The sequence below is a fragment of the Podarcis erhardii genome (genome assembly GCF_964252035.2).
Source record: "Podarcis erhardii genome assembly, chromosome: 1".
Lineage (NCBI taxonomy): Eukaryota > Metazoa > Chordata > Lepidosauria > Squamata > Lacertidae > Podarcis > Podarcis erhardii.
Window position 1 is genome coordinate 54,998,066 of NC_138497.1, and position 27,078 is coordinate 55,025,143.

The 27,078-nt window shown below is 41.3% G+C and overlaps 1 protein-coding gene across 4 annotated transcripts in view; it reads left to right on the plus strand.

Moving 5' to 3' along the window:
- LRRC4C (leucine rich repeat containing 4C) overlaps nt 1-27,078 on the plus strand; it is a 614,780-nt gene that overhangs the window by 133,598 nt on the left and 454,104 nt on the right. The window lies entirely within an intron of this gene.

A 27,078-nucleotide genomic window follows, 5' to 3' on the forward strand; every position in this document is an offset into this window, starting at 1 on the left:
AACAATATAAAGAGAAACCAAGAAATGAAACCAGTTATTTTTTCGTGTCACTGCGGTAGCATATATATATTATGGTGCATTTCCTTCTCCATGGGTGGGTGGCAGAAACTTCTGCCCTTAGAGAGGGAGGTCTAGTTAAAGAGGTCTCCCTGGAGCAATAGCAGCAGAAAGGTTTGCTGTTACAGCTTCTCTGCTGTTGCTGCTCCGGTAACAGAGAGGGCAAAAAGAGGGGTATTGGGTATTCTGTGGGCATGCCAAGGACAAATCAGAGGAAGTGTTGGCTCCACTGGAGACAAAACCTTCCTATCATACCCTCCAACATGCCTCAGAGGAAAAGTGGGACATGTGTATTTTCAGGCTGTGTGCCCACAGGAGACAGGTGATTCATACGAGAGCACAGCCTCCCTTCCACCCATTCTCATTAAAGCCAAAATGGGACAACCTGGGATTCAGACAGAAGCCAGGAAGGACTCTGGAATTTGTGGTGTCCTGATCAGTTTGGGCAGTTGACAGCCACGTCCTATTTCCTTATCAAACTCTGAAAGCTAGGATAAAAATATTGCAAAGGAGGCTTAAATTAGGGTTGCCATACATCTGGAATTTCCTGAACATAGCTGGGATTCGGCTGTCAGAAACAGTGTCCAGGCGGAAATCACTGAAACGTTCAGGCAACCCATGTCAGAAATGTAAATTTTGGTGAATTTCGTTAAAAATAGCTCAAAAACTTCTTTGGGGAAAAAAACTCAACAACTTGTGTGTCCAGATTTTCACTAATTAAAATTGATATTTATCCCTCCCTCCCACATTCTAACCTGCTGGTTTTGGATTTGGCAGCTCATTTGACATTATTGTTTTATTTGTTTATTTATCTGTTGCTCACTGCATAAAATCTCAAAGCAATTACCAATGGGGGAAAGACATAGTACAAAATTTAAAACAACAAAAAGATAATAGAATGTTATTTGTGAAATGTGCTCATCCTGCAATATCATAAAAAGGATGAATCTTGTCCCACTCTACTAAAATGTGAATGCCAATGCAGAGTTGGGTATCATCATACCATGTGACCCCAGTTAAGAATCAAATGCTAAGGTACATTTTTAGCTGGTGCCTAAAAGTTGCAATTGGTGGTGCCAGTCACCTCTCTTTGGGAAGAGCATTCCACAGTTGGGAGCCAACAACAAAAGGCCCCTGCATCTTCCTTGGTGCATGGATGGAGGAAAAGAAGAGCCTCCGTTGACAAAGACAGGATCTGTGTAGGTTCATGTACAGAGGCACTGGATACTGAAGTTCTGAGCCACATAAAGCACAGGTGGCGCTGTGGTCTAAACCAATGAGCCTCTTGAGCTTGCCAGTCGGAAGGTCGGCAGTTCGAATCCACATGGCGGGGTGAGCTCCTGTTGCTCTGTCCTAACTTCTGCCAACCTAGCAGTTCAAAAGCATGCCATTACAAATAGATATATATGTTCCGCAGTGGCGGGAAGGTAAACAGCCATTCTCTGAGCTCTGGTTTCCATCACGGTGTCCCGTTGTGCCAGAAGTGGTTTAGTCATGCTGGTCACATGACCCAGAAAGCTGTCTGTGGACAAATGCTGACTCCCTCGGGCTGAAAGCGAGATGAGTACCACACCCCATAGTCGCCTTTGACTGAACTTCACCGTCCAGGGGCCCTTTGCCTTTATAGGTAAAAAAAAAAAAATACTATAGCCAATGGCATCAAAAACTGTGAAGAGATCAAGGAGAATCTGCTTTCTGATGAAGGGGAGATATGGTTTCCATGTCAAAACCAGGCTTAAACTCCAATTGAAATGGATCTGGAAAATTGGTCTCAGCTAGGAGAGCTTGGATCTGGTTAGCAACCACAGTGGTGCCTCGCAAGACGAAATTAATCCGTTCCGCGAGTCTCTTCGTCTTGTGGTTTTTTCGTCTTGTGAAGCACGGCTATTAGCGGCTTAGCGGCTTAGCGGCTATTAGCGGCTTAGTGGCTTAGCGGCTATTAACGGCTTAGCGGCTTAGCGGCTTAGTGGCTATTAATGGCTTAGCGGCTTTAAGAAAAAGGAAACAAACTCGCAAGAACTTGCAAGACGTTTTGTCTTGCGAAGCAAGCCCATAGGGAAATTCGTCTTGCGAAGCACCTCAAAAAACGGAAAACTCTTTCATCTAGCGAGTTTTTCGTCTTGCGAGGCATTCGTTTTGTGGGGCACCACTGAACTTGTGCTCAAGAAGGGAACATTAGTGACTGATCAGTAGATGTTTTAATTTTCTGGATCTAGGGTGGGCTTTACCACCTCCTCTGGCAGGGATCATTCCCTCTTTTATAGAGGAGCTGATCACCTCTCTGACCCAATCAGTTGTCTCCTCTGTACTAGTTTTTAATCAGGCATCCTGGAGCCATGCCACTACACCCTCTTCCCCCACCAGGCAGAACTGGTCCATCCAATGAATAGATGGAAAGGGTGATTTCTCTGCAGTATGGACAAGTCCATAAGAATTAACAATTTAATAGGGTTTTCTGATTTTCAGCATATAATGGAACTTGGCACCTGAGAAAAGTAATTGAAGTTCAAGTGCAGAAGAAAATCATTGGGGTCTTTTTCTTTTTTAAAAGCCATTTGTGAGAATTGAAGTAAAGTGTTTCGCAGCAGTGCAAAAGAGTCCTGTCATTTGCCCCTCTTCTGTGTTGCTTAATTTTTTTTACTAAAACTGTCAGTGTTAAACTCTGATGGAGCAGTAGAACAACGGTGAAAGAAGCATAGTTTTATAAGGATATATCTTTTTCCTTTAAAAATGCATATGCACAAACAGGTAAAAGAAATAAAAATTAAAAAAAAATGTCCAGTAGCACCTTAGAGACCAACTAAGTTTGTTCTTGGTACAGTGGTACCTCATGTTACATACACTTCAGGTTACAGACTCCACTAACCCAGAAATAGGACCTCGGGTTAAGAACTTTACTTCAGGTTAAAAACAGAAATTGCGCGGAGGCGGAGTGGCGGTAGCGGGAGGCCCCATTAGCTAAAGTGGTGCTTCAGGTTAATAACAGTTTCAGGTTAAGAACAGACCTCCAGAACGAATTAAGTTCTTAACTCGAGGTACCACTGTATACGAAAGCTTATACCAAGAACAAACTTAGTTGGTCTCTAAGGTGCTACTGGACAATTTTTTTATTTTTATTTTTTTATATATTTTGACTGCATCAGACCAGCACGGCTACCTACCTGAAGGTAAAACAGTGAATCAGTTCTGAACAAACAAATCACTTTCCCTGGCTAATAGTCTGTGTCGTTCAGGTCACAAACCAAGCATGTGGCTAGTAACTATATTGGTTGTCCATGGCAACTGACACTCAGGTTGCTCTGCATATTTCATATAATCTCAGAGTTGGAAGGGACCCAAGGTTCATCTAGTCTATGTTCCATTTTGAGTTGTCATGGCTAATATACAATGATAGCAGGAGAATCCATGAACTACATCGGTGTATCTAAGAACTGTCCATCACCACATATTTAGCTAGGGCATTCCAAAGTTAATTATGCATTGTGCAAAACTAAATACTTATATAAATAATTTTGTATTCATCAGTCAAAATAAAAGTATTATTTTCAAGACCAATTTTTAGGCTCATTTAAGCTTTGGATGACAGTTTACGAATTTATTTGTTATATTTGTATTCAGCCCTTCCACCAAACGTTAATGGGGCTCACAATAAAAGAGAAAATAAAATAGAATTGCCATAAAATTTAATGCAAAACCAACCAAACAAGTAGGCAGGTAAAACATCAACAGAATCAACCGGTTAAAACAAGTTGTGATTTAATTATTTATTTTAGTGGCATATCTCATGGTGTTTGCATCTGGCTCCACAGGGTGCGAAGAGTGTTGCACTGATACCAATATAAGGGGCATTTCTTCTAAAAGCGGGGATGTCCTTATATGATTCTTATCAGACTACTTCATGAACAAAAGACCTGCCTAAATAATATGCCTTTGCCTCCCAAGTGGAAGTTCAACTGTGTCATGGCAAGGAATTTCAGAGCTTCAGAGCAATCAATGAGAAGTCTTCCCCTTGAATACCCACTAAAGATGTTTCAGATGTTGGCAGGACAGAGAGAAGAGAGAGATCTCTTGAGGGTCTTTAGAATCTGGCCAGGCTCATATAGTAAAGTTGTATCTGGATTTGTCCTTGAAAGAAAATATCAAGTTCTGATGTCAGTAATATTTAAATATCATATTTCAGAAAATGTGGTCAGATTCCAGCCATCTTTAGACTGTTGTCTCAAAGCCGCAGCTGTCTTTCTTTATGGGGGGGGGGAATCCTAAGAAAGTACAAAAGGAAAAGAAAACAACTAGAACCTTCCATCATGCATTGTTCTCCTCTATCAACAACAAGGATCAGTTGACAGGGCTTTAGTCTTCTTCGTAAGGTTTCGTTTTGAAAACTTTATTCATTTTTGAGACATAAGAAAACAAGTTGCTGTTGACTCATGAAGTCATATTTCCTAAAGAGGTGCAGCGGCTCAGGAAGCATAGCTCAAGTCCACTTTCTGAATGGTCGGCTTGTCCATCAGTGGGTGTTGACCTTGACATGTATAACAAGAGGGCCAGAGTATCACAACTAATATCTGCTATCAGGTATCATTACAGAAACATTCCATTTCTTAAACATTCAGGAGGCCAATGCATTTTCCATATTCTTGTCTTCTCCTGTCCCTTCCTTACAGGAATATTCGGATTCATTATTCATTACTGACTTTGCAGCTAAGCTATAGTGCTGGAGAATTCTCTCTTCTTCCCCTTAGAAACTCACTGGCTCTGCCACCTTTGTAGATATCCTGCTGAATATTGATATGGCATACTAAATGGTGCATTATGAGCTGCATTCTGATACTGTATCCATAATCCATTGAATTAACTATCTAAAGGTCCCCTCACCAGTATTTCATTCTAATCTACCTGTACTAGCCAATGCACCCATTGGTGACCTTCAGAAATGTGAATTCCTACATAAAGGAGTTTTTTCTCACTCCATGCCAATTTGTTACTTTATGGGGGTTTTTAAAGTACAATGGTTTCACAAATGCGGGCATTCTTATCTGTGAGGTATTTCTGAGTGAATGATTGTTGACTTGGGGGGAAAAGGCATTTGTTTTGTGTAAGAAGTAAATGGATATATAATGCATTTCCCAACTTGCAGGCAGGAAAGCAGGACAGAAAGAATTGTGTTAAAAAGAGCTTCAAGAATAAGCTGTTTTCCACCTGGAGTTTTTGCCCTGGCAATTTGGTCTCCATGTATATTAAGTTCTCATTCCGCCTGATGAGTGACAAGTGTGACCCATATTATTCCATCCTCTTTTGCTGTTGATCATTGGTTGACCAGAAAGTGTTGCCGCACCTATCTTTGTGGATATTTTATTCAACAGCATAGAAAGGTGTTGATTTGCAGTTGCTAGAATCCCTTTGGACCGTTGGATATGCTTCTGGTCATGATTTCATGGAAACCTCTAAATCAGAGGTTTTCAACCTTTTTTGAGTCCACAGGTCCCTTGAGCAACTACATTCTTTCTGCGGCACTCCTGTGGGGCTCAGGAGCCCAGTTATGTCACCCCTTGCCTGCAGAGCTGGCAGCCTCTAACCCCTTTTTGAACATCCTCCTCTCCTCTCTACTTGGGATTCTTCTGGGCAGCCACTGCTGCCCCCCTGGTTTTGGAGGTGCCTCCCAGAGGCACCATTCACTTGTGGATCTTGTAGCCAGGGCTGCTGCAACAGCTGTGCAAATCTTGGGGAGGCAGAGATGCAAGAGGGCATTAGAGGAGGGAGGGAGGGAAGGAAAGAGAGACAGAGGCCAGTGTTGCCCATGGCATCCCTGAGCATCATTCATGCCATGGCACACTGGTTGAAAACCACTGCTCTAAATCAAGGAGATGCAACAAGTCTAAGATATAGTAAAAAGCTGTGAATGAGAAGGAAGAACTGACTCAGAACTGAGATGCCTGAGAAATTTGGTGTCTTGGCACTCCAGTGCAAACTGACCTCATCCTCTTCTCCAAGACTAATGTGCGGGTTAGACCACAATAAATATTCATTGGATTTTGCGCTTTTCTGAATGATGCGATAGTAAAAAAACAAACAAACAAAACCATGCCAAAGCTGCGTTAATTTAAAACGTATGTTCAGCGACAAAATATGCTGCAAACATCACAATAAAATACATGTTTAAATATATACCTGAAACGTATTTTTAGAGGCACATTTACATTCATTTTTTTCATATATATATATAGAGAGAGAGAGAGAGAGAGTGCAGATTATTCCTCACTCACATTTGCCCACTTGCTAGGGAAGATGTGGTTGTGACATCGGCAAGCTCTGGCCTTCCTTTTACAAGGCTGTCTTAGAATCATAGAATTGTAGAGTTGGAATAGATACCAAGGATCACCTAGTCCAACCCCTTGCTATCTCAACTAAAGCATCCATGATGACAGATGGCCATCCAACCTCTGTTTAAAAACATATCTCTCTCGTGTGTGTGTGTGTGTGTGTGTGTGTGTGTGTGTTATCCTTAGTTTGAATTTCAGGGAAGCTCAAATTATTATTAAATAATCTAGCAAAAGATTGGAGAGGTGATTGGTATGTTTAAAGGTTGTCACCAGATTTCCGCAAAATGTTTTGACATTCCAAACAAAATTAATGTACACCACCACAGGCATAAAATTTGATGGGAGATGCTGGAAGAGTTTCATTTCAGTTCTTGTGTGTGTATGGAAATATGTACCCCTAAACAATTGTTGTGTGCCTGCTTAGTTAGAGGACCTTTATATCACTGAGAACTCCAAAGCTAAGTTCAGTTCCCAGTAGCTGCCCATTTGTGTCCCTTTGATAAATTGGTATAATACAATATATGAAGGCTAATTCTCCTCCCACCCCAGTCCTAAATGTTCTGAATAAGAAAAGCATCATCACATCAGTGAATGCGCTTGATTTGGCTGCTCATTTATTATTTAAAATAAATGAGAAGCTATATTGCCAATGAAGATGCACTGAAATAATCAAGTTCTGCTTTGTGCAGCCCTTCATAATACTGCAGACCGGGAAAGAGTGATTTGAACGGTTGATTGAAGAAATAGATTCATTGTTTGGCTAGTTTGCATTTCATAACTGAATGTGAAAATGCTAAGTGTGTTTCTCTTGAGCTCCCCAAAGGAGAAAGTTGCATAGCTCAGTCAAGAGGAATAGCACTTCTTTGATCATTACAGACTCATGGATATTTGAACTGAGGTCTGACTATCATTATTTCTTTCAGCCAATCTGGTTATTAAGCTGGAAACAGATCATTGCTTCATTTTGCAACACTTTTGCCATTTATAGCAATAAATGTTTTTTAATGGCAGCCAAAAATATAGGGCCATCATAATAAAGTGGCGATATAATGAATTTGGGTAGCCTTCCTTGCAGAGAGCCTGACTTTGCACATATCATGTGATAAAAGGAAAGAGGAGAATTTATAAGTATTTCATGTTCTTTCCTTTTGTGAGCTCCAGAGAAGAATATATTGGGTGTCTTAGGTATTTCTCAAAACTTCTTGTTTCCTTCATTTATTGTCAACACATTCAGACTAAAGTGATTGGCCATTCGTGGTACGATATGGTGCAACAGCACAGGAACTAGTAAGATTTTTGTGTTGGTGGAACTTAAGATTTTATCAAAACACATTTCCCATAATGAATGATTACCTTATTTGTTGGTCACCAAAAAAGGTATATTCACTTTGCATTGATGCCAGATTGGTCCCCACCACACGTTCCTGGTCATGATGAAAGTCCATGTTTTCTTCCTTGTACTATCTTTCTGAACCCAGTGGTGTTGGATAAAAGTTTGAATGACTTTAACTGTTAACAATGCTGAAAAGTTGCACCACTTGTTCAAGACAACGTCCAAACTGTATCTAATAAAGATAAATGGTAGTGGTGTTTTTTATATAAAAAATATCTAAATTGTATTTGTTTATTTAAAACATCAGCCCTGAGTGCTCACTGGAAGGACAGATCCCGAAGCTGAGACTCCAATACTTTGGCCACCTCATGAGAAGAGAAGACTCCCTGGAAAAGACTCTGATGTTGGGAAAGATGGAGGGCACAAGAAGAAGGGGACGACAGAGGATGAGATGGTTGGACAGTGTTCTTGAAGCTACCAGCATGAGTTTGGCTAAACTGTGGGAGGAAGTGGAAGACAGAAGTGCCTGGCGTGCTCTGGTCCATGGGGTCATGAAGAGTCGGTCACGAATAAACGACTAAACAACAACAACATTTAAAACATGTTTACCCTTCTCCTCAAGCGAGAAGTCTCCCACAGCAGCTTACAGAATAAGGTAAAGGTAAAAAGGTAAAGGACCCCCTGGACAGTTAAGTCCAGTTGAATTTGACTATGGGGTGTGGCACTTACCACCACTTTCAGGCCGAGGGAGCCAATGTTTGTCTGCAGACAGCTTTCCGGATCATGACTAAACAGCTTCTGGCACATGGAAGACTGTGACAAGCGCCAGAGTGCACAGAAATCCTGTTTACCTTCTCGCTGAAGTGGTACTTATTTATCTACTTGCACTGGTGTGCTTTCCAACTGCTAGGTTGGCAGGAGCTGGGACAGAGCAATAGGAACTCATCCCATCACACGTATTTGAACTGTCAACCTTATGATCAGCAAGCCCAAGAGCCTCGGTGGTTTAGACCCCAGCACCTGATTCCCACACAATAAGACTAATAGCAGACAAGATGCTCCCTTGGTTCTCTGGCCAATTCTTCTCTGCAGATGCGGCAGGGGAAAGTGAAAAAATGTGTGTGTGTGTGTGTTGAGCTTACCTTATTAATAATATAAATTGGCTAAGGATCTTCACTGCACTTTAAACTTTTCTTAGATGCACTTGCAGCCAGGGAGGACTTTCTGGAATGCCCATGGGCCAATGCAGTATCATTTTCCAGGATATTCTTCTGGACTGGCTTTATTTCTTTTATTTCTTTTTCTTTTTAAAGAGCAACAGAGACTCCTTGACCAGTTTATACCATTTATAAGGTAAACACAACCACCTGGCTCTAACCTCTTGAATGTTCTATCCAAGTTCTTATACTCTTTCAATGAGTTTGGTTTCTCTTCCCGTTGATAATGGCTGAAAAAAGCTTTGATGAAAAGCTTGGTTCAGCATTTTGTCGGCTCACTTGCTTGCTTAGAGGGAAATGAGCAGGTGGCAATGAGCAGGGAACAAAACCTTATAAAAATTTACACCAAATCATGCCAAAGGACTGTTATTTTGGTGGTGAAAAGAAGGTGGGAGAGCATGGTTTTGGAGTGAGTGATCTTATTAGACACATATATAATTTTGTTGTTTAGTCACTTAGTCGTGTCCAACTCTTCGTGACCCCATGGACCAGAGCATGCCAGGCACTTCTGTCTTCTACTGCCTCCCGCACTTTGGTCAAACTCATGTTAGTAGCTTTGAGAACACTATCCAACCATCTCGTCCTCTATCGTCCCCTTCTTCTTGTGCCCTCCATCTTTCCCAACATCAGGGTCTTTTCCAGGGAGTCTTCTCTTCTCATACATAATAGACATTCATATATCAACAACATTCTCTTTCAGGAACTGAAGCAACACATGCAGGGTATTTATTTGAGATTTCTGGGATTATTTTTTTTTAAAAAAATACTGTTCATGTTCTCTGGATATGTCTATCAAAACAATCAACTTTTGTCCTAGGTGATCTTCAGGGACAAGTGAGGTAAGCTACCTTGCTGAGGCACTGCAACCCACTTAACCTTTTCTCATTAAGATCACCATCTACCAGAATGATGGCCTTTCAAGCATGCTGCCAGCTTGTTATGCTGTGCTAGTTGCCATGGTAACTGATCACCTCCAAGGTATGACAAAGTGGGAGCTCAAGGTATAGACAACACTTGTTTTCAGAACAATTAATGTGGGCGATTATCAATGTTTGAATCTGCAGAGTCAAATGACCTGATCTGGGTCATCTGAGCAGACCTATTTTATTCTCATACAGCACTCATCCAGGCAGAAAACTACTTTTTCTAATTTGTGTAGCAAGTAAAAAATAAATAAATCACTCACTTAAGAAGTTAGCTTTTATTTTCTCCACCATATATTTTAGATGCTGTTTTCTTGGAAATATTTTTTTTAAAACAGAATATTTATTAACATTTTAAAGACTACAAAAGAAAGAAAAAGAATTAAACAAAACAATGCAATACAATACAAAAACAAAAACACCACGCAACACCAACACCAAAATATTAACTTAACAAAACCAAACAAACACAATTTAAATCACATCTAATACTTTCAGTATCTTAACTTTCATTCACTTGTTTCAACGACCTCCTCACACCTCCCTTTTTGTATTCCACTTTAATTAACTGTTTCAGCAATTCCTTTCCATCTTCCTCAGTTTTCTGTCCTGTAATTTATCTTAACATATTCTAACCTTATTTTTTCCCTTGAATATATAATTGTCTTAACATATTTTAACCTTATTTTCCCTTTAATACTCTAATAATCTATTTGTACTTAATTCCTTATAACATTTCTACTAAAGCCATATAACTCCTTTCCAACATTTTTCTGACACTCATTAATTTTACAATATTTTTATGAATAGTCTTTAAACTTTTTCCAATCTTCTTCCACCAACTCTTCTCCCTGGTCCCGGATTCTGCCAGTCATATCCGCCAATTCCGTATAGTCCATCAACCTGGTGATCTTCTGTCCGATGCTCTTAACTCTTTTCCAAGTCCCTTCTGTGAGTCTTGTTCATATTTATACATGAACTTTACTTTGTCTTCCACTGTTCTTATTTTTATTTTTCTTCCTTTGAGGTTAAAGAGTAGATCTCGGGGAAGCTCCGACCTAAAGATGATTTTATTCCTTCTCGACAGGGCAACCAAATCTCCGTAGTTAAATCTAAGATCCAAAAGATATTTCAGGACGTCTTTCAAAATTTCCACTCTTGACTGTTGTTCTTCTAAGTTCTTCTGGTAGTTCCAACAGTCTCTTATTTTGTTCTTCTCTTTTCCCCCTCCTCTTCCAAGTCCAAAGGCCCTCACAATTTTAATCTCTTCTTGACCCAAGTCCCGGTTCCAAAAATCATCTAATTCCTGTGTGAGGAAATCTATCAAACTTTCCTTCTCCAGTTCAGGTAGGGCTCTGATCCTCAAAATCTGATTTTCTTTAGATTCAATCATAGCAGGCATCAGCCTATGGTCATCAAATTGTATCTGTAAGGCTGGGACTCTCTCTCTCTCCAATTGTGTTACTTTAGGTTCAACGGCAATAACTTTTCCCCTAGCCTTCTCCACAGTATGCCATGCCAAAGTAGATTCCTGTATCAATTTCTGAATAGTTTCTGTATTAGTGTTCACTTTTTGTCCCAAATTGTCGATTTTGGTAGTTACCACATCCACCTTTTTGTGAAGCTGTTCCAGTGAGTCACTTATCTTACATAATACAACCACTAAGGCCTCTTCTGTCGACATTCTTAACCGATTCAAGGTCCCCAGAATCTCACAGCTTTTTATCTTGCAGCTGGAAATTCCCCCAGCTCAACTCTTGTAACAGTTTCAAAGGCTTCCTCTAGAGGGAAACAGTTCCTCTAGAGGGAAACAGTTTCTATTTGTATTAGTCCCTTTAAAGTCAATTCAAACAATAGAGTTAGTTTCAATTTTCTGTTACTTTTACTCCTTTTTAAACGCAGACGGAGACAGTGGAAACGATGTGTTCCTCTTATTTAATTGACTGTCAGTGAACGTTCTAATCACGGTCAGAATACGTCAGTCCTATTGGCAGCCCGTTTCCAGGATCGGAGCAGTGGTATTTTAACTCTGTTTGCTCTCTCCTGCAGGTATACTCAGTCCAAAACTTTCCCCCCTCTTCTCCTGCCCTCAAAGGGGGTTTAGTATTTTTTACTGATGGAAATTTAGTCCTTTACGATAGGCTTTCCAAGGCTTCAGCTTGCATCCTCATTGCTTCAATCTATTTACAAAAGAGGAAGGTGGACTTCCTGTTTTAGACCTCCCTGTTTCGACACCAAATTAAGACGTTTAAAAATCCAATTCTCCGTTCTACTCATGGGTAGTTGCTTTAAGATCAAATTGTCCACAGGAAAAAGTCAGTGCTCTCCGGCAACAGCTATGTGGCTTCGCTCCATGGAAGAAGCAGTCAATTTGAAGCACCACGCTGCTCACCCCACGTCGCTCTGGATCCCCGAAACTGGGTTTCCCCGCAAGTAGGGGAGGCGCAAAAGGTGCCAGCCGAATCCCACATTCACAGGCTTCACCCGCCTTCACCGTGGCGGCCAGACCCGGATTTCCACGAAGTAAATTCCTCCCGATCAGAGGAATTCCGCCATTACCAGAGGCGCTAACCCAGAAGTGCTCTGTTTTCTTGGAAATAACTTGGACATCAGCATCAAGCACCTAGCACATCATATTACTCATATGAATGTATAAGTAAATTGATCATACTGTGGGAAAAATATGCTACATAAACAAATGAGCCTGAATGAATATGGTGGCACTGTTTTCCCAAGTGATGGAAAGAGCATATTTTTATCCTTAGTGTGGGCTTTGACTATGATGGATATGCTATGTTAGGTGAGGAAAACAACTGGTTTTCCATTAACATAATTGTCTTTGGAAATTCAGGTAATTAAAATTATGTTGGATGATCATTCTCTTGAGTACCTACATACGACTACTTTATCATACATTATGATAAAATGAAACAGATATGTGGAGAAGTGCTACTTTCCACTTGACAGGCTGACATAATAGCTGTTCACAAGTATGTCCACCACATGTATACTCTACTCATGGAAGGAGGTAGAGGACCATGTGCACTGGCCACACCCAGTGTCCACCAGCCTTCCACCTTCATGCACACTAAGGCCCATCCATTCAACAGAACCTTCAAGTGTAGGTAGACATGCTCTCCACTTGCTTGGGAATCCTGTGAACTCAGGGATCCTGATCATACGGAAAGTCCATGTGAATATGTACACTTGATGGTGTTCCTCTGATGACGCTGATTTTGGGGGCAGGTGAGTGTGGATGTCAGGGACAAAGCTGTCATGTGGTCTACTACATGTACTGTATACACCATACATATTGTATACCATACACTAGTCCTGCAGAAAACATAGTTATGTTAGGATCAGAGAGCTTTGGGTCTTAAAGATATGCATGAACAGTCACCTGTTGCCATGTGTGAAACAAGGAAATGCAATATCTTGAGAAAATGAGTTCTCCCAAAACAGAAAATTTTAGAGTAGCAAAGAACACACACAAAAATTCTTGCATTTGAAGGTGAACATAAGAAATGCCAGATGGAGCAATATCATCACAGAGATGTGTCAGTTTCTTTCTTTTTTTTTTTAATGTATATGTGACTTGGGAAATCACAAAGGTCTTCCTTCACATGACTGTTTTCTTATTATTCTTCCATGTTGTTTTCTGTGCTTCGGCTTTTGATTCACATTCTGGTGAGTCATTAAATGGATAGTTGCCACCGAAACTAAAGCTAAAATTTGTTAACCCTATGCACAATTTAAGAGGCACAGAGGGAAGTAGGCCGATGATAAGCAACAACACAGAGATGACTTTGTAACACGTGAAGAGTCAGGTATGGTGTTCAGCAGGCCACTTGCCAGATCTCCTCCTGCCAAACCGAGTGAGGCAAGCCTTAACAATGTATACTAGGAGTTAAGAATCCGTGGTGACTTTTGAAAGCACTTATTTATACATTTTTGAAGGAGTTGTTGTAAACAATTAAAAGATGTGTCCTTGACAAATGGAATTCTAACGCTTTCCAGGGATTGATAGATCAACCTAGTTTCAATTTGTTGCATGTTCATTGTTACCATAGGTCTGTTCCATCACATTCCACTTCTACATTAATGTACAGTTGTGGTTTTTTTAAGCCTGAAAATTATTATCAAATTATGCATCCTGTTATGAGGTGATCTGAGGACATTTAAATGCCACCAACTCCACTTCTTGTTTAACAGGTAATGGTTGCTTGAAGTGGCATAACCTGTAATGCAAGAAATTCTTTAAAAGGCAATCCTTGAATCACCGCATAATAGTGTAAGTTAGTCCTTGTCCTGAGTTGCAGAAATGTAAAAACCAACTGATAAGTATGTTCCAGTACATGCAGTTCAGAGGTTCAGGTTGTGTTAGATGGTGTTAGAATATAAACTGATCAAATTTATTGAGCATCCCTAATGTTTTCACGATCTCTCTCTCTCTCTCTCTCTCACACACACACACACACACAAACATTTAAATAGTTTCAGAATGGGTCTTGAAAGTAATTATATTTCACCACATTTTAACCCCTCATGGATGAAAGTCAAGAAGGGTTGAGATCATAAAACTGTTAATTAGGCTTAGTTGCTTGTGTATGCTTTGAAGTTGCACAAGGATGAACAGATGGCAAGCCATCCTAAACCCTCTGTGTTAGTGAAGTGCTGTCATTTCAGATCAAGGCTGCAGATCATTAGTACAAAGAGACAAAATCCATTTTCTCTATAGTAGGACATTTCAGCAACAGACTTGATCATAATGATTAATGGCAAAGGGAAAAGTTGTAAAAGCTGCTTTGGTTAATCTATGTGCAAATGTGTGTATAATTTAGAATGCTGGTCTTTGAACTTAGTTGGGCCTAATTATGGATGTGACCCAGCCAAAGTTAAGCAGTTTCCAGTTCCATTGATCTAAAAGGAAGAGGGTTAAGCGTATGCGTAACTGCCTCACTGAAATAAAGGTAGCTTAGGCATGCTTTACTTTGGCTGGTTTCCCATGTTTGTTCTATCCTGGTTTTACAAGGAATTAAGGCCCATTTAATTCTGTTATGTGGAATTGATTCAAAATAACTGAGATTTTATGAATTCTTAAAAGGTGTTTGGAGATCCTCAGTGCGGCTGTTGCAAAACTGAATAATAGAACGAGTATTTCTGTGGTTATGCATCCATAAACTTATTCCGTGACTAACCTATTATAGGCCATCTATCAGTCATTTTGTAAAGTATTTGGCAGTCAATGACAACTATCTGACCAAGCAGAATATTGAACTCATTCCTTATGGCTAATGACAATGAAGATGCTGTTGTTCATATGTACTCCTCATGTGAGAAATAATGTTCCCTCCAATTATTTGTTGACTGTTGTCTTAAGTAAATTGTGAAACTCTTTGATTGGGTCCTGACCAGTCCCATGAGGAGAAGTCCTGCACAAGAGCTTTCGCTTGTACAATGCAACTTCCCCATCTGCCACCTCTGCATGCCCAAAATTTCTGGGGTTGGGAAAATCCCCAGGGCAATGCATTGAGGAGGAGAGGGGGGATTGTTCCATCTGGCAAGCTGCAATGCTTGTGCAAACATAATGTGTGGAAAAGCACAACAATGAATTCTACCCTTTCATTTCTTAATAAACGAGTTTAGCAAACCTTTAGCATTGTCAGAGATTTCATAGTGCAATCCTATGCATACTTACTCAGAAGTAAGTCCACCATTTTCAAATCGGCTTACTTTCTAGTATATGCGTGTAGAAACCCAGCCTTAAATTCATATTTATTAAAACATTCTAAATATGGGGGGGGGTTGTGCTAGGGAGCATGCAATGGTCACCTCCTCTTTATGTTTAGTTGATGTATAGCCAGTGAATGCATAATGTAAGTTTGAGGGTTTGTTCTTCCTCCACTACACATAGAGAGTGTAACCTATGGTAATCTACAGGCCAAAGTGTGCACACCTGTAACCACAACCCATGAGAATTGTTCGCCCCCTTTTGTGGGAATGAGTCCTATGAGTAGGGATATGTGCATGTGAACCAGGTACATGGCCTCTTGTATTGTGCAGTCTATAAATGATATATAAATGTGTTGGTAGTCTATAAATGATGAAGGAGAATAATAGGTATCTTAGTTTCACAAATACCATAAAAGAAAGGCAAGGCTTTGGTCCCCACTTTCACCTTCAAGTCTTATAATCTATATTAATAGTGACTTCATTTTTGCAAGTTTGGGGGAACCCAAACAACAACAACAACAACAACCTAATTTACAAAGAACCCTAAAGGGGGTGGAGGCACAAAACAGCCCAACAAGGACTGAACATGCTCAGTGGCTACAAAATGTGGGCTGACAACTGGAAGAGCAAACAGGAAATTGGGGAGTGGGGAATAGAATTGAACATCCTAGGAGAGGGCATGGCTAGTTGTCTCTCCGTCTGAAACCCTAAACACTTTGCAATCTTTTGTTGCTGGGTCTACTTCCACTGAGACATTATTATTCTTCAGATGCATCAGTTATACTTCTGTTCACTATGAAATATTTCAAAAAGACAAAATAAATAGATCTCATCATTGCCGTCATCACCATCCTGTGGACATATACCCATTTAGCTTTCTGCAACATGTCCTCACCAAGCACACACTGACACACGTACTTTACATTCACTGAAGTCGTTGGCCAGTTATCCTGATTAAAATAGGAAACTACGCTTTTGGTGTCTTAACAAGGATAAAATGGTGACAATTTCCAATCCTTCTGTTCAGAGAATGATCAGATCACCATCTGCGGTCTGGAATGGGGAAGTGGCATGAGTCATTGTTGTGGTTTACAGATTCCTTTGAGCATCTGGTGTTGGCCTCAGACTTATAGAATATATTTGACTAGAGGAATCTAGGATACTTGGTATAGCAAGGGACAAAGGTCTGCAAACTGAATCCTTTTTTATGATTCTCCAGCAATTGTAAAAATAAGAAAAATCAATATTAATTTTTAAAATAATATCTTATAATTCTTAATTCTCTTGGTAATTGGTGTCTCCATCTCCATCACAGAATGGCTCTGGCTCTAGATAATTTATGTAATGGTTGCTATTGGCCATATATTTTATCTACAACTGTTTGTATAATCCTATCCACAGAGTCTCATGCAGAGTGATTCTCCCCCCCCCCCCCCCGTGACTATCTACATTTGTTCCCTCATCTCTCTTCTTGCACATTAGTTTTTAAGCCCTGGTCACTTTATTAGCTTCTGGAAAGGTTTTTTTAAATAAATAATAAATAAATAAATAAATAAATAAATAAATAAATCCCAATGCCCACTGGAAAGTTGTTAGATCAGTTTAAAAGTTGCATTGATTTTGAGCAAATAATTAAACTTTGTTTTGTAACAAATTGATTCGAGCTGACGAGCCCCTGAACTGCTAAGAATTCAATAAGCAAAAGTGAAGACGCAAATGAGTTTGGAGTTATCAAGTCTTTGTCATTCATCAGCATGCTAATCTGACTCATCATCACTCACAGGATCACAGAGTAATAAATAATTATTCTGTTTCATCATTTGTACTAGTGTACTATTGTTTTTCTGTTTGCTTTTCTGTAAATCAATTTCATTGAGAAAGATGGGTGGGTGCTTTTGTGCCTTTAAAATGTGCCTTAGAGCAGCTTACAAATAATGCTGTGAGATGTCAAATGATGAAGGCATTGCTGCTGTGGAGTGCTGTGTGTAATAATGTTCAGGAAAATGAGACATTAAGCATACATTGTTTCTAGACAATTTAGACTTTTCTTCATTTGGGCTTGGGGGCAATATTCGATATCATTCACTTCAAACCTGCTTTTCATTATGATATTCTTCTTAAGGCTCAATACAAGAAAAGAAATTTATTACAATGTTGCTAATTTAGGCTACCAGCATACTTTCACATATCTCCATGGAGATGCACGAGAAAGCATACAATATTTACAGAAAATTCCTCTTGGAACCATTTGCCATACTTGTTCCTCAGTACAGAACAAGTTTATCAACTTTGGAAAATGTGGCAGAAGAAAATTGCTTACGAGAATGTATAGCCTGATTCTCAAACTAATTGTTCTAATTTGAGCTTTTTATTTTTAATATTACTATAACTTCTGCAAAGGTGATGGTAAAACCACTTCAGTTTGGAGCTTGTTGAATCATAGTATGAACATCTCAGGCATGTGTCAAATTTTTAGATATCGCTGACCTTTTAAATTAATTACACAAGTTGCTTTCATTGTTTTCAAATACTTAATCTTTCCCACTTTGGGATCCAAATCAGACAGGTGTTACTAAGAACATGGACTCCCTAGCTAACTTGGGTTACATATTGTAAAAATCTGGTGTTTTATAGCCTCTGAAGGCTGCAGCAGCCTGATAGGATCCCGTCAGAGCAGTGGTGGAGCTTCATGCTCCAGCACCGGGGGGCGGAGAGCAGGCGGGGGTGGGGCTGGCACGCATCCTGGGGGCGGGGTGTGCAGTCCAAAGCGGTGGGGCGCGCATTTTGGGGGCAGGGGGGCAGCTGTGATGGAACCCCACCGGGGTCATGCTGCCGGGGGCAGTGCGCTGCCCCCACATTCCTCATCCTCCACCAGTGCGTCAGAGTAGGGGTGTTGGAGAATTCCACCAGAAACGGAAACTGGAATGGAAATTGCTGGTGTTTGCTTTTTTGTCCCATATCACAAATGGAAATTCATCCAGTGAATATGCTGGGAATTTGCTGTTGTTGCTTTCACTCCGCAAACAATATGTAACTGATTACTCTCTGGCCCCATCCCCCAAATTTGCATTGCTTTTCTTTTCCACTGAAGTGAATGGGGTGGAATAGCATAATGTCATTTATGGAATTTCATCACAACAGATAGCAAGAATATATTTTTTGAGGGAAGCCGTGTACTTTTATTTTTTGTTGTATGCAGCAAGCATTTAGCATTTTTTAGAGGGTGGGTTGGGTTGTACTTATTTAAGGTTGTATATTTTCTGACTGAAATTTAGTTCAAAGTTAGCTCTTCAGCTTCCTGATCTCATTGTATTTGCTATGCTTTCCATGCCTGTTTGGAGAGAAAAAAGTGTTCTCAGAGCCTTAGAAGTCTCTCATGAAAAGTTCTTCCTTTGTTTCAATTTCAAAGGAAGTTTAATTACAAAGTATAACTTGAATTCTCTCAGGAAAGGATTGAGGATAGCATTTCCTAGCCATAATACTCCCCCGCCCCATGTAGCAATCCTCTTAAAAAAATTTTTTAAAAATTCTTCTCTTTATGAATTAGAAAAATATATGGACAGTTTAAAAGGAGCTGAAAGACACATGACAGGGATTTCAAGTTCCGTAGAAAGCAATGTTCATGGATACAAGGGGAAATGTTTGCCATGTGCACCTTCTCACATTATTGTCACACATTGACAGAAGCTCAACTGGCCAGTTTTCACTCTTTATTTTTCACAGAGTATGATTTTATACTTAACCCAGCACTAACCTTTGCTGAGCCATGTCAGAATCTTCCCTTATCAATGTTCTTTGAGAAACAAGATATATTCAGACAAGGCATGTGAATTAGGTTTGGAATCTGCGTGTTTCCTCCTTTCCAACATATGCTACAACTAGCTCATTACCTTTCTTGTTAGCAGCAAACCATACTACCTTGTGTATACTATGGTTTGTGCTTGCCTGTGTGAAGAATTAAACTGCTTTATTCCTCCTCCAAGTCACTGGAATCTTCCTTAGAAAAGGAGAAGGGTATCACAGAAGCAGGGCCTCAGGTGTTCTCAGGTAGTATCCAGCTCATAAATGGGGGAGAAGATTGGCAACTATGCCACTAGGTCATGACCCTTTTATTGTCTTTGTATGTATGACTACCCATTGCCTGTTAAACTTACTAGGTTAGAAATAGTTACCTATTTCTCTGAGCAGATCTTAGACCTCTTAATTTTATGATCAATATAGACATAAAGTTAGGATTTCCTGATAGTGCTTACATGAATATTTCCTCAATGATTTCCAGTATATGTTCATTTTATGATCATACACAACCCTGGTTATAAACCCATACTGATTAGACTGTTTAAGACTGCCTGTAATTTAAGAATCATGAACAGAATGGTTTTAGGAAAAATAGCCAGCTAGAGTGTTGACAGACATGGTTTCTGTAAGATGCAGGGAGAAGCAATTTAGGATAGTAATCAATTATCTTGCATTCATTTAACAGCTACAATCTAGTCATTGTAGGGGGAAAGGTATTGGCTTGGGGGGGGGAATAGAATTATTTGAGCTTCTGCCATATAGTATCAGTAAAGGTAAAGGACCCAATGACAGTTAAGTCCAGTCAAAGGCATCTATGGGATGTAGCGCTCATCTTGCTTCAGGCCGAGGGAGCCGTCGTTTGTCCACAGATAGCTTTCTGGGTTATGTGGCCAGCATGACCAAACCTCTTCTGGCATAACGGAACACTGTGACAGAAGCCAGAGTGCAAGGAAATACCATTTATGGTACCTGATGCTGTTGCATATAGAAGTTGAAGGAGAGTTGGAAGTAATATGCTTTGGGCACAAGGGTGATGAAGCATATACTTTACACATATAAGGTGTATGTGCCAGCAGTGTGCATTGGCTTTGTGCATTGACCATATGATGAGGTGACTTGAGGTTATCTGCAGGTTTTCCCTTCCTTCCTGAGTTGAAGCATGATGCCTGCCAATCCCCCAAACCAGATCACCCCAAAGCCTTGTGTTGTTCTATCACTCTGTACTTTTCTGTTCCTTATAACTTCCTGTTTTGCTAGGCCAATGGGCTAGCCAATGAGGCTGTCCAAAACGTTGCCTGTGGAGCACTGACAATTTTTGGCAGATTTGATCCACTCTGGAAGAACTCCTTTGTCTGTAACTTTCATTGAAAAGGAGTAAATGAAGTTTTTCATTTTTAAATTCCCCATTATAGTGAATGGGAAGAAAAAGAGGGCTTTGGATTTAACAGATCAGATTCATACTTGATTAATGAATTAAATCAAAATAACACAGATCATATCTGAAACAAATTGGACTGCTTTCAAACACTACAGATACAGGGAGACGGTGAATATTGAGATCACTGCAGATCATATTGAGAATAGTTGCTGTCTATTTTTTGTAGTAGAGGATATGGTAATAACTAGATTTCATTAGTCGTTGGCTTGATACATTCTTTCCAGTTTTCTCATACCTCTGATTTTATTTCCTTTCTATTTGTCTTGCACATAACTCCTTGATAATTCGATGAACCTAAGAGAATCAGAGAAGGGTGTACATACATAAAAAAGCACCACAGAAGTTATGAGAAACAATTATTTCCACAATTTAAGGTTCTCAGATATGTCTAACAATAAGGGAATAGCAGATAGTGCCCAACCAAAATGCATTCATTTATTCATTCCTACAAAGCACTATGCCCTCAGTTTGTCTGATTTCCACTCTAGCAATATATATTAGGAATTAGCTAGTAGGAACAAAATAGAAGGTTTGTATGGAGATGCTTTAACCTGCTCCCGTTGAAGACATCCTAATTTAAAGGAAGCGGAGATTTGTGGCTACAGAAAGTGGAAGCAGAAGCTTGTCAGGCACCTTGCAAGTTCAAGGTGTTTGCTGCTGTGACTCCAGCTCTCTGAATTATCTCCTTTTAGCAGCTTCTTGATGCTACCAATTTAGGCCATGTCACACTCCCCATGTGCTTTTGGGAGGCTCTGCAAGACTGTAAATTATAGCAATGTATTTCAGAAAAGGAAGCTATCTTTGCCATTCCTGTAATTCTATAATGGGGAAAGAAGGAATCTGTTTCAGGAATTTATAACATTTTGTGTGAGGGTTGGGCATTGAGACAAAAGTCGGTTTCTTCAAAGAACATAGTATATCTCATCAGAAGTGAACATGACAATGAATGGCAGCATTAAAATAAAGGCACCCTTTGAATTGTTGTTCAAAGGCAAAAATGTTTCATACTGGACAGTGTTGAAAGTAGACCAGGAAGGATGGTTTTGTTTAAAGCTATGGCTTTCTCTAGAAAATGCAAAAGATCCCAATGGTTTCATTGGGGTTGGGCAGCTGGAATTTTGAATGATTTAGGTGGCATAGAATTGCAATATATGTAATTAAAGAACCTTCACACTGGTGAACTTAATTGCTTTATATAATGGTATTGTGTAAGCAAAAAAGGAATTTATTGATCAGAATATTCAATGCAAGAGCAATAAAAGGGAATGTACAAAGTCAATGCCAACCTTAGACAACTTGCTACCTAAATTGGAGAGATACCTCTTTCTCCTATACACACACATACTGCCAATCCTTTTAATAGTTGCGCAATTCAGACATCACTTCCTGTTCTTAGTTATCTTCCTTCTATATAGTTACTCTAGGGGAGGGTCACACAGTGGCGTAGCGTGGGGGGTGCAAGGGGTGCCGGCCGCACCGGGCGCAACATCTGGGGGGGCGCACTCGCCGCCTCCAGAGTCGCCGAAGAGCCTCGGGGCTCAGCTCCTTTGGGAGGAGGGGTCGGGCTGGGCGACCAGGGGGAGCAGCAGGCGCCAGCAAGGAGGTCCGGAGCCGGAGCCTGGCCAGGATCGCGCGCAGGACGGGGCGCAAGAGGGAGGGGAGAGTCGAGCCTGTCCCCCCCGCGAGGACTGCTGCGAAGAGGCGGGAGGGAGAGGAGGCCCCTTGGGAGGAGTGGGCAGGTGCTGGGGCGGCAGCGCTGGGCGGGGGCCGAGGGGTGGGCGCCCCCCTGCGCGGGCATCGCCGCGCCGCCGCCGCGGGCTTGGCTGGGCCGCCGGCCGAGGGGAAGCACCAAACAAGGCCAGGATCCAGGCCCGCCCCGCTCTCCTTATTTGGCGCCCGGTTCCGGCTCCTGGGTGGCCTCCTCCCACCCGCTCTCGCTACCAGTGGAAAGAGAGACGGAGGCGCAGCGGAACCCGCAGCCTTTGCAGGCGCCGCCTGGCCGGGGGAGGGGAGCGCGGAGGAGCCCCGCGGGGCCTGGGCCCGGCCAGCCGAGCCTCCCGAATTGCGCCCCGCAGCCAGGATCTTGTGGCGAGGAAGGAGCCCAGTCTGCGCCCTCCTTCCCCACAGAGCTGCAGAGGGAAATCAAGGTTCTCCTGCTAGTTTCTCTTCTTCTCTTCCCCACACTGCGTTGCAACCGTGCCCCCAGTGGCGGCAGGTTAGGGGTTAGGGGCGCAAATTACTTGCCTTGCCCCGGGTTATGGGGCGCAAATTACTTGCCTTGCCCCGGGTGCTGACAACCCACGCTACGCCGCTGGGGTCACATCACCCTATTGTATGAGGAGCCAGCCCTGTACACGGTGGTAGAGTGTCTTTAAGTTAGAAGAAAACTAGGAGCGGATACTGACTTTCACCTTCATGAAATTTCAAGTGAATGTCAAAAAACTCTGCTTAGGTCAAATGCTTGTTCACATTACCGCTTATTCTGCATCCAGTGCACTTCCTCTGCTGATTTTTGAAGACACATTGACACGACGTTAGCCACAATCCTGTTATTTCATATGTTTATTTTTGCGTGGCGAGTTCCCCCCCCCCCACCAGTGGAAATAATGACAAACGACACAATTATTAAGGTTAATGGGCTAAATAAGGCCACAACTTTTATTGGTTACAGGTGATGAGTGGTATTGGCTTAGGCATTGGTCCTAACTGATTATATCCAACTTCAGAAGTCCGGGAAGGGTTAACCACCAGTAGGGGGAGTCCCGCTGATGCACGTCAACTAGAAACTTCCCCGGGGTCACCACTAGGGGGCGTGCCTTAGGCCCTCACCTCCTTAGGCTTCGGACAGGGCCACACACCCCGGAATCCTTTACCGGACTACCCTTCAACATGCGGGGCAGGTGATGGCGTAACCTCCCCTCTTCCATCTACAGAGCAATACCAATGCCTAACCGCCAATACCAAGAAAGTTGTGACAATTTGCTACGAGGTAGGCGAAAACCAAGTGGCTGGTGCCAATTTGCCAAGTGGAAAAATTCCTACCAGGCCCCTCAATGACGACCAACCAAGGTCCATAGCAAGGTCAAAGAACGAAAACCTTATAGGGCAGGAAAAGCAGGAACAGCTGGTAAGTGGCAAAGAGGAAGATCCCCGGATGCGTCCTGCTTTAAATAAGGCAGGCCACACCCCCAGAGCCAGCCGATTGGCTGGCCAGGAGGTGACATGGCCAGGAATCCCCCCAGTCGTACAGTGGCTCGGTTCCAGCCGCCGCACACTTGGTGGGGCCGTGAAGCCCACAACTCCACCTCCTCTGAAGGGTGGAAGTGGCTTTCTCAGTCTGGTTGGCTTCAAACTGACTAGAAAACTTAAACCACATTCACTTTGTACTTATGAATGGTGTGATTATTTGAGGCAGCTTTTGGGCGTGCACTAATGAGTGCACACACGCAGACGAGATGCGTAGGTGCTCTGGAGCGTTAGAGGGATGGATAAAAGGGTTGTGTGCTTTTTGTGAAGATATCACATCTCTCTGGTGTAAACAGTATCATGTTAACATTTCTTGAAATGCAGCAGGGGGAAATGACCTTCCTGCATTTTAAACCCCTAATTCAAAAATACCCTATATGGTAGTCATAGTGATGAATTTATAAAGAAAAGTGGGTGTTATGAAACAAAGGAAACAAGCAAACAGAAAGCAACATAGCATTAAGGAGGGAGAATGATTCCCCCCTCAGCACACTTTCTGCCTTACTCATGCTCTCCTAACTGTCCTGAGGCATATAAACCTGTTACTCAGATACAGCCATTCATCATTACACTGCTGATGTTGTTGTAGCTTCAGTTCTGGGAAATTCTGTCCTTTACTGCAGGGCTTGGAAAGATTCTGAACTCACAAGCCAAGATACCCAGAGCATTTCTGCCTTTCCTACACGATAGCTATTAGTGGTTGATATTGCTTTGATTAAAAGTTGCATATTTCCCTCTCCAACATCAAATGCATATGCTCGATGCCTCTTGTTCAGCTTACATTCAGGAGAAGAAAACACAAAGCTCTGCCTTACAGAGTGTAACAGTGGTCTTCCTCCTGCCCCACCTCATCATTAACTTCATTTCAATCAGCAGCAATCAGTACCCTTTAACCCACATAAACCAAGCATAGCAGGTTGTTATCAATTAAGTGACACATGCTGAGACATGCTGGCTAAGGTTTGATGATAATGTTACTTTTGCAAAGGACAAAGTGGAAGATACATTTCCCTTGTACTAAACTGAGCTAATTTTAATTTGTCTCAGTGAATGCATTCAACACAGAATTAAATATTCTTAAACCTCTTGATTTCAGTGGCAGGTCTAATTCTGATTTGTATCGAAAAGATAAGCATTTGAAAATATAATATTTGACCTGTTATCTGGAAAATGTGCAATCTTCTTTCAGAATTAGGTACATTTTTATCCAGTTTATTAATTTTCATGTTATGGGTAACTTTCCCTCTGGGAGAAAAATCACTGATCTGAGCCCACTGGTTTTTCTTTCATATCTAGACTTCTGCAGAGCCTTCCCCCCCCCCCAAGCAATAATGGGACTCAGGGGTGCCAACTGAATAAAGTATTTGGGAAACTGGTAAGCCTGCCCCACATAATTGATCACACATAGCATTTGAATTACAATGCCCATCAACTTGGGGGGGGGGGGCTCCTCCAATATTTTATTTGGGGAGGTGAACGGACCTTTGCCCCTAGGAGTTGACTTCTAAAATGGCACTATATCACAGAGCTATATCAATATTCTACCTACCAAGCCACTGTTATAAGAATTTTAAGGTCACACACACACACACACACATATGTTCATAACTGTATATATAAACCACATGTCTGAAACCCCACAGACTAGGTCGTGAACAAATTGACCTCAAATATTTCTCTGCAAGGTCAAAGTGGGAAACATTCGCCTTATCTCTTTCCTCACAAATCCTGCCCTCACAAATCCTGTCTTAAGGGCACATTCAAGATATGAACAGGGTGTGAGCCTGTGACCTATGACCTAGATTCAGGAATTAAGTAGTGATAATAATAAAAGAGTGGCCAAAACCCAGATAATGCAATCAGGTAACTTACCAGACAGGAGATAAACACCGCACTCAGATTTCTGTTGTAGACCGCCTTTTCTGTGATGTAGGTATGCTGCATCTGGGGGGTGGTCTTGGGCTATACCCCTTCTGTGATTCATGTATGATGTTTCTGGGGGTGGTCTTGGACTCCAGGGCAGGCAATTTAAAATGTCTATATAAGGGCTTGCACGCATGGCTCTGGGTCCTCCTCCTCTCTCCTGTGTGTGGGGGAGCACCCTGTTGCAACAGTTAATAAAGATCAGACTTACTAGCTGCTTTGCTTCTCAATGTTCTCTAGTTGGTCTCTGTTATTTTCTCCTACCGATAGAGAACCTACAAAAGGACTCTATATAAGTTCTTGGGTACCCAATAAGGTGAAAGGAGCAGGGTTTTTTTTTTACTTATATCACCACACTGACAGTACAGTGTTCCTGTGGTGCACATACTTTAACAATAAATTATTAAACCCATTTTACAGAAACCAATCTTATAGGGATCATCCTATAACCCACTAATCCCAAGGGATCTGAATTCCTCAAGTCAAGTCATTGCAATTTCATCACAATGAAAGTACTTTTTTTTAAAAAAAAAAAAAAGCTAAAAGATTTTTAACTGTTGCCAAGAAGCTTTGAAAAACAGGTTTACAATCAACATTACGGGGTGTCATCTTCTGTGTACCATTAGCAATGCCCCCTTCAAAAAGCAAAAAAAGGAAAGTGAGAGAGTGAGAGCTTATTTTAAAAAACCAGGCATTTGTGGGAGTGATCCATGGCAGAGGGGTTGTTGTTTTTTCTTTGTGAAGGTCACATTATTTTTTAGATTACATATGGATTAGATTGAACTGGATTGCCACTAAGTGAGCCAAGAAATGGAATACAAAAAAATGTCAATTGCATGAGGAAGCTTTGAACAATGCAAAGTCATCTGATAAATATGAATGAGACTATTTTCTTTAGTTATTTTTTATTTCCTCGCCAAGGCCATAACTGATGCCTTTGCTTCTGCTGGAAAAGATGACAGACTAATTGTGTCTGCCTAGCACTGGGTTGTAAGTTTACATTATGATGCATGTGTTCTGTCATTATTGTACTGTATGGGAGGATAATGGCTTTGACTGCACTATGCCACAGGCAAAGCTGCTTCTAAAA